The sequence below is a fragment of the Anser anser genome (assembly GCF_964211835.1).
Source record: "Anser anser genome assembly, chromosome: 2".
In the NCBI taxonomy this organism is placed as follows: Eukaryota; Metazoa; Chordata; class Aves; order Anseriformes; family Anatidae; genus Anser; species Anser anser.
In genome coordinates this window covers 59,648,968-59,661,720 of record NC_139721.1, presented here as the reverse complement: position 1 = coordinate 59,661,720, position 12,753 = coordinate 59,648,968, and the positions used below count along the sequence as shown (strand labels likewise).

Sequence of the window (12,753 nt, the reverse complement as noted above, 5' to 3'; positions counted from 1 at the left end):
TTTGTTCTGGGTACTTAACAGAAGGGAAAAACTTAACCCAAGTAAAAGTTTACATATATAGCATTATTGGAAAAACACTTTTAATAACTTCTTCCCAAGTGAATATGCTTTTCTCTCTCTCCAAGTTAGTAGGAATGTTCTATCCAAACAAAACAGTTACCAAACAGATTAACTCCATCTTCACCATGTCTTTTAGCACCTAGAGTTTAAGGCTGAAAGAGCCGCTACACTCAGGGAAATAAACATGTGCAACACTCCATGAGTACCTCCCACAATCTTGTTGGTTACATACAAATCATAACATTTGCAGTTAGTATTACAAAAGGAGGTTTGAATAGGAATTTTTGTCTTAAACCTTCTTTAAACCAAAGTCCAAATATTTTTTGACAAAATAAAGAAGTGCTGACTTCTTTCAAATGACTTAATGCCTCGTACTGATGAAGAAAGCATACCATTTCCCATTACTACTAAACAAAAGCATTTGATTTTCAGAGACAAAGACAGTAATAAACACTGAGAGGCTTACAAATTGTGGTCACCACAAGCTAGTACAATACAGAAGCAACTTAATTTGTAAAGTTAAAAAATATTAATTTTAATCTAATTTTACTAACGGTACGTGGAAAGTAATCCATTAGGTTGGACTTACTTGCTATATTCTGCAAGGAGAAAAAATCACTTATGACAGGTGAGCAAGACCAAATTTAAACTGCCTTTCAACAACTAATCTCAAAATAAACCCAAGCATTCCTTTTGCTTGAAAAGATTTTCCCCCGTTATTTGTTCTTATTTAAGTGCTTATCATAAAATTACTAGATCTGATAATATTTAATAAATACACAAACTCTCTAATGCCCACATCTTCCTTTCTAAGGACCCCAGTAATCATTTTAAGCTCTAAATAACATCAAATTTGGAGGCGTAGGGAGGAAATGCTCACTCATTCTTTCAAAAATCAAAGCACTGAAAGACTAAGATTATTTTAACATAGCTAATCACATTTTTCCCATTGTGCTCTGGTGAACCGATACTTAAGTAAAACAACAACAACATATAAAGCTTCACTACCGATTTGACTTCAGTTTCAGGATCTTCAGGATCAGAAAATGTTCCATACAAGACAAGCAGAAAAAAATTATGGACGATCAGGTTCCTTAGAGTACAGCACACAAACACAAGACTGAAGAAGGCTTGTAACACTGTTCTCTTTTCCACTACTATGATTCCAAATTGTTTTAGTGTAATCCTCATTCCCATATAGTCTATTTCTGGTATCTCCAGCATTTTATTTGGACTCTCCATGATTCATAACCTAGCCTGTCAACTGCTAAACAATGCTGGGACAGTTTTAAAGCTTTACGAAAGATGAAATCCTTAAGAATAAGGCATTTGAAAATGATACTTTTAAACTGTCGTGATTCTTTTATTAACTGCATATTCCTTACTTAAAAAATAAAATTGGTATCTGTATTAAAATGCATACAGGAAGATTAGGCTAGGATCACTTTTAACCTCAAGCTCACCAATTTTATACAAGCAGTTTTGAAGAGAATCAGACACTGAAGCTGAGTCTCTCATGGTCAATAAGGCAGGTCCAGTTCATGAAATGAAAGTGGGGTTTATTTCACAGACAAGCCAGCAGAAAGAAACAGAGAACAGGAGAGAACTTCCTTCTTGTTGTTTGAAGACTGATTTGACTTCCCCAGGGAAGTGGTCACGGCACAGAGCCTGCCACAGTTCAAGAAGTATTTGTACAATGCTCTCAGACACATGGCCTGATTTTTTGGATGGTCCTTTGGGGACCCAGGAGTTGGACTCAATGATCCTTGTGGGTCCCTTCCAACTTGGATATCCTATGATTCTGTGATTCTATGACTGGTGGATCCCAGTCAGGTTGGGGCCCAAGAGGAAAGCTTCTCAGACCCCAATAAACTCAAGGTACCTCCTGAAGCGAGCAGCGAACACCCTCTGGCAACAGAACCTAAATCTGTTGACCAGAAAGTTCATCCTAGCACCTCTTGCCGATGGACTGACTGCTTTTCTGAGTTCTTAGGACCCACTGCTGACAGTAATCCAAGCACTACATTTGAGAAAATGAGAATGTAAAACATAACTTATTTAAAATATTTTCTTTCCCATTGTCACTGGCAGAAGGCCCAATAAGAACAAAGAGTAAGCTAATTATCTTTTTTATGGTTTAGAGCCTAGCCATATAAGGGTAACAGTAGAAATGGCTGTGCTCAAAGTACTGTCAAATATACAGGGTAAACACACCTGTACAGAGATTATTATCTCCATATAATCTCATAAAATTACTTTACTACTTTGTTTCCCTTAAAACAGGAGGAGAAACATTAAACAGGTTTTCACAATTGACAGTCCTTTTAAGTCTAGAGGGTGCTTTTTGGAAAGACGAACAACAGCAAAACCCACATACATTAACAGGGCACAACCAGCCCATTGACCAGAATAGGAATGGAATTTTGACTGCATGGGGAAGGCTGCTTAGCAATCTTTTTAATGAAGTCCCAATTTGCCAGAATAAAACCTTTTTACAAGACTACACCCGTTCTGACAAAGCTTAGTCTACATGTAAATTCTCTAATTTGGGGTCAAAACTAGAGAGACTCTTAATTATTCATGATTAAGATCAGGGACTGCTTTTTTTTTTCCCCTCCTACACTCTAATCACCTGCAGCCAGAGACGTCCTGCTATCCCAAGCAGCACATCAAATGGAGAAAGAATATATTAAAGTTTCTAGACAGACACCGTTTTGTCGTGATGCACGCTGGAAAGCTCAGAGGGGAGGGGGATTTGTGTTCTTTTTTGTTGTTTTGTTTTGTTTTGTCGGTGGTGGTTGTTTCTTTTTTTAATAACAATTTTCCACACAGCCCTAAACAAACTGATTTTCCTAATATTAACACTCAGACCAACAAAGATTAATTAACTGTGGGCAGACATTTAACTCAATGGGACTGCTCACTGTACACTACTCTTAGCTTGCACTTGAAGAATTGGGGTCTTACACCAGGCAACTTCACATTGGTGTATAAATTCTCATGTGCAGGATCAAAGATGAAGTTTTCACTGTCTATACGAAGTAACATGCTGCGTGAAATTTATACAAACTCAAAGCCCTTAAGATAGCTATCTCCAGACTAAGGTCAAATTTCTGCAGAGCCAGGAGTATAGGAGCCCTGCTGCAAAAGCTTGCTAAGCTTGAAATTTCAAGCATGAAAAAGAGACAGACATATACATGCGCACAGACTCTGTTTTTTCTCCTGTTCTCTCTGACAAAAATTTAAACTTACACACACTATAAAAAATGTATTAACCCAATTAAAAAACATGAGAATAGGCACACACTTTTCAATGCTCATACACAGACTTTCTATTCCTGTTTTCCATGCCAAGCCATTTAAAATACAGCAGATTCCAAAAAGCACCTGTTTTGGGGGGATAAAGAAAACGCATCTGATTCAGTACTGACATAGCTCCCCTTCACCTTGTTCTCTCGACCATCATTGGATTAAATTGCAAATAAGGCTAATACATTGGTCAGCACAGACTCTTTTAACCCTTCAGCAAGGGACTGAAGAATAATTACATTTGCATTTAAGTTTTCCCCCAAGCAACTAGGGTTTTTTTTGCACAAAATCATGCCAAAGCTTTATGATTAATCCCTTATTACTTCTCAACATTACTTTTTATTAGCCGAAAGCTCTCTTCTTTTCAAAATCCAAGAAGAGGAGAAAAGTCAAAGTTTCAGAAAGCACTGGATGAGATTTGGTTTTTGCCTCTTTTCCACCAAACAGGGAAAAGGAGGGGGGAAAAAATGCCATGAGACTCCTACCTTACACAGACGCAGACTTGAGATCTTACATAAAACCTAGAGACTTGTACCTCTGAATGCACAAACCAACTATTCTGGAATCAGTCTCCTTGGGCTGACCAAAATTCCAGCCTGGAAGCCTTTCCAAGTACAAGTTTCATCAAAACCAATATGCTTGCACAAACAGCTTCTGTTCAGTGAATCCAGTGAGAATTCCTCAGTCACAGAGTTCTCACCAGTGCCTGAAAGACGAGTGTCATCCTGAAAAAGCTGCCTATCCTGTTTTTGGCATACAGCTTCTACAAATCTCACCCTGGAAGGCACACTTTCTGTAATCAAAAACCTTCTACCTGATGCCACCAGTCTCCATTTCTTTATTTCAGTTAATAAACCTCCTAATCTGATACCTGATTACCAACCAAAAGAGTACGTAAAGGATTTTAAGAGTATTCAAACCCATTACTAATGCCAGAAACACAGTTAACACTATAGCTTGTAACTGCCCAGGTCTTGTAGCACTTACCAAGGCAAAGTCTGGGGATTCCCTAAATCAGAAGGAACAAAAAGGAAAGCAAGCTTGACTGCTGTATCAGACACATCTTGGGATCAAACAAGCACACTTTGGAAACTTTTGGAGTAGCATAGTAATTTATTCTCAACTTATTTGAGGAATACAGACTGCTTCAGAGAAGGAAAAAAAAAATCACCTACTCAAGACTCCTACAAACTGCTGTTTTAGCACATTTACCACAGAACGTCAAGATTAATTAAGAATAAAACTACTCAAGAAAAACAGAGATCACACACTGTAAAACCAAGCCTGACTAGAATCTCATTTCCAACAATTTTGTCATCAAGAGAAGCAATCTATGTATTGTTTTAAATAATACTGAATATCCTTGAGGAACAATAACCAAGGTATTAACTCTGTGGTCTCAAATCCTGACACTCATCAATTTATCTGCTAGCTGTGTTCACCACATTATCTCAAGACCATTAAAACCTTACACAAGTCCTCGTACAGATCTGTATCTCATACCACGCAAGCTAAATACTACAAATACAGCTGCTGATTATAAACTGCTTTGGAAAGCAAAGAAAAATACCACATAAGCGTATGTTTTACCTAACAATACTTAGAGGTTCATTTTCATTGTTTAACTTTTTTTTTTAAACTAGAGACCACTTAATGAGCTATGAAAAAAAAACAACACTAACATCTATTTATACCTTCACTGCCAGAGAAAATGGCTCTCATCCAAAACTTTTACAGCAGTTTACAGCAAAATTATTTGGTGTTTATAACAAAAAGCCCACATACTTTACAAATCTAAGATTTTCTAGAAGTGCCAACCTACTGCACTTGGCAAATCTCAAAAAAAAGAATGTTTCATCAGAAGACAAGAAAGTTCATGTGTTCTGTGTGCCCTATATATACACACAATCGGAAGCAATGTTTGGAGAGCAGCACCTGGATAGAAATACCTACATATGACTTCTTCAGGTTGGGATTAACTGCAAACAAGAAGAATAAAACTCCATTGAAGGAGTCTGAAAAATAAAGTCACAGTTAGAACAATGACAGAGCTAACGTACTTGCATCCTCGCTAAACAAAGATTTATGTTTAACTTACATACTTTTCTTGGCAATGTAGCAACCCAGGAACAATTTCTTAGGTAGCATGTGGCTTACATCCTTTCCATAAACAAAGCAGAGTTCCTGAGAATTCATAATGTTATGTGAATGAATCAGGACACTGAAAAGGGCAAATAATTTCCCAAATATTTTATCTCGATATTTTCCAGAAAAAAAAAAATGACAAATAATAGTTTATTTAAAAAAAAAAAAAGAAAGAGAAAAAAGAAAGCTCTAATAGTAAAGATAGGTCCTTGAATCTCTATTACCGCCTTTAACAAACAGTAGTCAGATTTACAAAGCCATACACCTAAAAACTTGCTGAAATTATCTGGAACTGCAGATGCTTATTGTTTGCATGCCCATACATGACAGAAGAGTCAGAAGACCATGAAGACTGGTAGAAGAAAAAATCTGGAATAACTTTTACTTAAGCCAATTTAAGAAGTCAGAAAGCTAAATTTCTAACTCTAATCTGAAAATTTTAATTCTCACAATAAGCAGTCTAAATCAGATTCTGCCTCATTGCCTTTTTAATGTCAGTCTATGTAGACTCTAGCAACATTTTTGCATCTTTCTTTATATATTTGATCTACTAGACAACATCTCACATACTATCAGCTTCCCGTTTTCATCCAGGGCAAGAATTCAAGGCCAGTTTCTTGAGGTTTTGGTTTTGGTTTTAACCACCAGGAGAGGCTGAAGTGGGTGAGCCGTTTTTGTTTTAGTATTATTAGTAAGCTACTGGGAGAAACAAAAAGCTCTAACACTAAAGAAGTGCAAAGTTACAGCACTTTAATATTTGTTGCAAAACTAATTGTTTTTAAATGAATTTCTACGAATTTCTGTTAACACATGCTCATATGTTTTAATTTGGAATCCAATTATTTCTAAAGAAAAATGCAGAAATATCGATAGCAGAAGGAATCTACCATGAATCACCTGTCTTTACACTCTGTTGTACCAGAAGAATATTTAAGTGGTATGAAGCTGCCTTTTAAACATGGACAAGGAATATTCCATTACAAGCACAATCTTGTTTTCTAGAAAACACACTACTGTATGCATCTCGCCATCTGAAATTCTCACAGAAAATTTTCAAGACTCTTTTATTTTGCTAGGGAGCCACTAGGATTCATAGGAGTGTCTCACAAGAGGCGTTCATAAGAACCTGGGAGCTCTGCATCTGTACATCTATTGTTTTCTGAAGACTAGTATTTCCAGAAAATAAGCATATATTAAAATGGAATGAAATTAGATTTTGGCAGAAATACAAAGATGAGGTACATTACCAGATACTGCTATTTCACTAAAAAAAATAAAAGAAAGCAAACTTCAAGTCCTGTACTTCTTCGAACACTTTATAGAAATATAGAGTTAAATTGCATAAGAACTCTCTATTCTGCTTTTCAATCCCCATCCTGCCCAATTTCTACTCAATACACTTTAGTATTTGCACTCCCGAGTTGCATTATGTTTACTTTTATACTCCTAATACTATATTTGCCTCCTTGAAACATCACAACCCTCTCTGGTTGTTGCTAATACACATTAAAGCACTACCAAGAGAAAGCTGGGACACACCAGCAAAGACCAGTCTCCTTTCCATCTACTTTATGTTATCACTCAACTCCCTACAACACTGCACTACCCAAACGCTACCAAAATAGCACAGTGTAGGCCTAGGAAGGAAGTACAGCAAATAAGGCACAGGAGTAAGGAATGACTCTGGACTGTGGCCTCGGTTTTGCTAGCAGTGATGCAGCAAATATGTAGCAAATATGTAGTCAACTCAAGGCAACGCTACTAGGAAAACTCTTTCAAACACTGATTTGCAAGTTACTGTATGAATATAAGTCTTCATAATAGCACAAAGAATTCACTTGCTTCTGGAGAAGAACTCCTGATTAAGAGTCCACTCTCTCACTCCACTACTTCATCATGCTAGGCAGAGCTGGGATGTGTAATCCACCTGCAGAACAATGTGGACCAAGTTATTATTTTGTCAAAACCTCCTTCTCTAAGAGTAACCCAAGGTATCTGACTGACCAACTTCACAGTCTCAGAATAAATAAATTAACAGCACAATATAAGTTAACATTTTTTTTCTGATTTCACAATGTCAACTTTTTGAATTACGCAGTATTTTGCCTGAAACTGTAAGAACACTTTGATGCTGCACATATGCAGCACAATGAAGACACTCACAAAAGCTCTGGAAACAATACAGTGCTTCTTCCCTACTACTCCACAGCCTTGGAAGTTAGCAAATGCAGATATCTCTACATAACACTACACTGTGATCGCTCATACTTAATTTCAAGGCTTAGTTTCATTGAATTTCAATTGGGGGTGGGGGAAATATGTTTAAATCTCATAAATCAGGATATAGGGAATAGGTGCTGAATTCAGCATACACAACAAGTGAGCCTGCTTTAAGTAAAAGCTCGGTTCCATCATGTTATGCCATAATAACAAGAAATATACAGTAAAAAATGAACACTCCATTAAAGATTCACTATGTCAAAGCAAGCACTTTGAAAACGCCTTGGTAAGTTACATAGAAAAGTGTGAGCTACCTTTACTGTCTTGCTGCAGAAGACTCCAAAAATACCCAGATATTCTCCAGTGGTTTAAGTCTTCTGGCCCAGCTAGAGTAATTTATCCCATAACTACACTGAAGCTTCTATATTTTCTACAATCCAAGGACGGTCTTATTAACATGAAACAAAATAATGCTATTTTTTCTACCCACGGCAGAAATGCAGATGTATTATTCCTCAAGTACTTCTGTAGCTCTCTAAGAAAGGAGGCCTGCAGCAGGTATTTTTAACTACAGTTGTATTAAGAGGCTGGACGTGGTGTAAACATTACTGGCAGGTAGGAAAGAGGGGTTGAGACCTAATCATGAAAGGGCCCAAGGATTTCATAACTGGAAGAGGCACTTTCCCTATCTGAAGTGTGTTCTACTGCCAGTGTCTCCTACTTTAACAATGTAACATTCTCTGCTGGAAAATACCATGTTCAAAGTGAATGGGATTTTGAAAACACGGGGAGAAAAGATGAAAGAACCAAGGAAAAAGAAAGTCGTGTTCAATGCATCTCACATCACAGCAGCATTCTCTGCATCTCCTAAAACTTCAGTGTTTTGGAAAGGCGTTTTTCTCAGGCAAATGAGTGGGCATGAGCCAGAACCATTTTTTTCTGACAGAAGTGGCACCACTGGGGAAAGAGAATGCAAGAGGCAGTTTGAAGAACAATGAAAGCCAGGAAAGTTTGGGTTTTTTTGTTTGTTGATGTTTAGAAGAAAAAGGAAAAAAAAAAAGTGTTAAGTTTTTTAAGCTTTTAAGTGCTGCCTGTCACAGAAAGCAACGCTTCTCCCGCCCCTTCAGGAGCCCTTGGCATACCCTCGGCTAACAATAACATGACATTCACAGCTTCACCTTCCCTGGAGCTCATCCAGAGCTCAAGCCCCCGCAGCAGGGGCACAAAATGCCACCTCTGGCCACCCGCCCTGCCCAGGACGGGGACCCCCCCGGACCCAAAGCGGAGGGCGGGCGGGGAGGACGCAGCCTCACCCAGCTGCTACGGCTGGCCCCAAAGGGGGGATCCGGGCAGCGGCCGGGGATCGAGGCCGGGCCTAAGCCCCCCGCCAGGGCGCTGCCCCCCGCCGTGCAGGCCGCGCCGCAGCCCCGCTGCCTCCGCAGGGCCTGGCGCCGCCGCGGGCTCGGGGAGCGGCGCAAACAAAGGGAGAGGAGAGGAGAGGCCGGGGCCGTGGCTCGGCAGGAGGCAGGCGGGCGAGCCGAACCTCGCGCCGGGCCCATCGCCGGCTCTACCCCCGCGGCCACCGGCGGACGGGACGGGACGGGGCGGGAGGGAGGAGGGGGCGGCCGGGCTCGGCGCGCCCGCTGCCCGGGGACGCTCACCCAGCGGAGGCCGCGGTGCCCCGCTCCCGGCGCGGGCCTCTCCTTCCCCGGGCACCTCGGCGGCGCGGCCCGGCCTGCGCCGGCATCCGGGCTGGGCGGCGAGCAGCCTCCCAGGCGACAGAGCGGGACTCACCGAGCCGGAGGAGGAGGAGGAGGAGGAGGAGCTGGTGCTGCTGTTGCTCCGGCGGGGCCTGGCCCGGCTCCGGCTCCCTCCCTCCCTCCCTCACCGTGCCGCCGCCGCCTCCCTGTTCCTGGCGCCGCCGCCGCTTCCTCCGCCTCCTCTGCCCCCACCCCTCCGTCCTCCGAGGGGCGCACGGGGGCGGCGAGCCCACGATGGCCACAGCCTGCCGCAGGCCGCGTTCAGCCCGGCGGCGGGTGCGGCGGGGCCCGGGTCGCCCGCCCTCCTCCTGCCGAGTCCTGCCTCCGCCTCCCCGCTTGCCCCGGCCGGGGCGGCCGGGCCCCTTCTTCTCTTCCTTTCCCTTCCCTTCGTTCCCTTCCCCGCCGCAGGGCTCCGCCGCTCCGCGCCGTGGGGCTCGGGCAGGCCGCGGGGAGCCTGCGGGGGGCGGCCGGCGCCTGCTCGGGGCCTTCCCTAGCGCCCGGCCCCCTTTCTCCCCCGGCTGCTGAAGGCTCTCCTTGCCTGTGGAACCTCATAAATAAAGTGCACAGCGAGCTACTTTATTTATTTTCTCTCTGCGTGTCTCTTTCTTTCCCCAGTTTTTGGGCGACTCCGCTCGTGCTGCACCCCCTGAGGAGCTCCCCACACACACCCCCAGAGGCTGACCCCTCCGGTGTCTCCGTGCCCTCTTCGCCTCCCTCGGCCTGAGAGCGATGTGCGAGAAGAGGCATTTTCACGTTGAACTTTGCTTCACGGATTGCCCAGAGTGCCGCTAAACTCCAGCCACATCAGCTGTGCCACAGAAACTTCAGCCAAGCAGGCTGCTTGCTTGCTTGCCGGTCCCTTTTCGAAAATAAAATGAAGAGCAACAAAACAATTTCTAACTTAGGATGCGTGAGACTGACGGAAGTGAATAGCAGAGGGTTAGGTTTTCAAATCTGTGGACAATATAAATTGGGGAAAGTAATGCTTGCTGACTGATGTTGAGCTGGTAAAACAGTGCCTTCAGAAGCTTTTTCATCATTCGTTTCCTGCTTGTGGTACATATCCGATGCAAATCGAGAACCTGATTTTGCAAAGATATGCATAATTTGCTCATCTATCTAATCGCATAAGAGTCAGTGAGATTATTTGTGTGACTTGCTGCTCACCCACACAACTGATTTGAAGTTGAAAGAGAAATCACTGAAACTCGTGAGGTTGTGAGAATATTTCTTGCATGTCCTGCTGAAATTGAGGGTATCTGTGGGTTGAGGTCTGTGAGCTGTTTAATTGCCTGAGTTATTTGAGGTCAGAATGTGTCCTGATTGCATTTACATTTTTATGCCTCAGATGTTTATGGAGAGTTAAAGGCTTTTCTTGAGCTTTATCCAAGAGTCTTTGGTTCTTTATGTGTCTGATCGACCGCAGTTGCTGGCAGGCCAGAACCATTTCAGGGCATGATGACTCTAATTAGCATTGTAAAAGGAAATTATTATTATTTTTATAATACAATCATTAGCTTTTTCAGATATCAAGTACCTAGACTTATTTATGTTTTTGTTATGTTTTGTATCAAAACTGTATGTTTTACAATTGTGATTAAATGTTATCAGTTGTATAACAAACAAAACTAAGAATAGCTCCAAGTGGATCATTTAGGAATCCTTATGGAGCGTAGCTCTTGTGTGTAAAACTAGTACTGCTGGTATGAGAAGTATGAGCAATCTTCTGGTCTGCTGTGTTATTCCAAGAAAGAACAAAAATGCAATAAATAGCAAAAGATTTTCTTTCAACAGAGTAGGTTCCTCCTTTCCTAGATAAACCATTGGGAGTTCACCAACCTAATCCAAACAGGAACTAAGAAAAAACCTTACTAGAAAGGAAGGCCCTGACTAGGAAAATTTTAGTTCAATTGTAACACAATTTTTTCTCAAACACGATTTTTACATTCATACATGCTTCTCAGGACTCCTTTTCCTTTGGATAGCAGGCATTTGAATGAGCAATTAATTTCAGGATCCAGCTGGTGTTCTTGCTTGATGTGCGTTCATAGTATTAATTTAACCAGAATCTTCAGCAGCAGCTGTGGGATGATGGCAGTATTGGAAAGCATAGTTTAAGAGTTCTTGCTGTACATGAAGGATCCAAATGGCCTAAAAATGTTTTTCTGCCTTCAGACATCTTCTGCCATATGCAACTTCTGCATTAGAATATATTATGTGTGAGACAAAATTAAAAGTTGGTCTTTGGAATCTTATTCTAGAGCCTTCTTCCCTGTTAAAATGAAAAAAAAAAAAAAGTTGATTCAGAAGTATAAAGTTTTCTGGCCCATGTGTTGACCAAAGGTTTTCATGTTTCTGAAACTGTCCCCTTGTCACTCTTATGGGGCAAAAGGATTAGTTTTTGGCAGAAATGGCACTATTAGACTTTCAGAGTTGAAGGAAAGGAATTCAACCCCCCCCTTTTTTTTTTCTTCACAGTGTGTCTTCCGTACTTTATTTTTATTAAGGAGTATGTAAATATGGCTTAAATTAGTATCACTACCAAAAGCAGTGGCCTTCCTCATTTTTCTTCTGTCTCCCTCCCTCCGCCTGCCCATATATTTTCCTTATAGTGGCTCCAGTGCTCAATGGACCTCTCTAAGCCAGCTCAGGTAGCTAAATCTCTTGGAGTTCAATTAGCTAATGATAAATCATGACATAAATTTGAATAGGTGTCTGAATTTTCACTCTCTTCAGTTAGAAATGTCATATGTTGCTGTATTGGTTTATGAGAGCTGCATTTCCAGACTGTTAGCGTTAAGCAGTTAGTGATAAATCAAGATCTATCAAGGCAGACAGGCAAACTGAAAAAGCAAAACCAAACCAAACCATACTTTCCATCTGGATCAGAAAACAGTTATCAGGTGAGTATCACAGTCTAAACAAAGAAAAAGAGACAGTTTGTGCAATTGAGTGGTGGTAGAGAGAAAGGGAGAAGAGAATCAGGGATGGTGGCTTCCTGTGTATGTTACCAGGGTGCTGCTAGCTTGTCTCAGCCTTAGCATGTAACTTCATGTTTGGAATAGACTTTTTCCATCCAAATTTGCCAGCAAACAGCTGCATCCCAGTAAGAGCAACAGTTTTACTACGAAGGGTGAAATCACTTCAGAGTGCCACTGGCATTACAACATAGATGGCAGACTAGGAGGAAGTTAGCAGCGTTGCACAGATAAATTTGTTCTTGGCTTAAAAACACATATTGAACTAAATTGGGCAGTTC

General features: G+C 41.4%; 1 protein-coding gene across 2 annotated transcripts in view; it reads right to left on the bottom strand.

Moving 5' to 3' along the window:
• The window catches only part of SOCS6 (suppressor of cytokine signaling 6), a 30,025-nt gene extending 17,942 nt beyond the window's left edge, over window positions 1-12,083 (bottom strand). The window contains exon 1 of one of the 2 annotated variants that reach the window (XM_083822726.1): window positions 9,529-12,083. The gene's annotated coding sequence lies outside the window, so the exon portion shown is untranslated. Of the gene's footprint in view, window positions 1-9,395 lie in introns of both variants that reach the window. The other variant, XM_083822725.1, reaches the window with a different exon arrangement.
• Window positions 12,084-12,753: the final 670 nt, after the last annotated feature.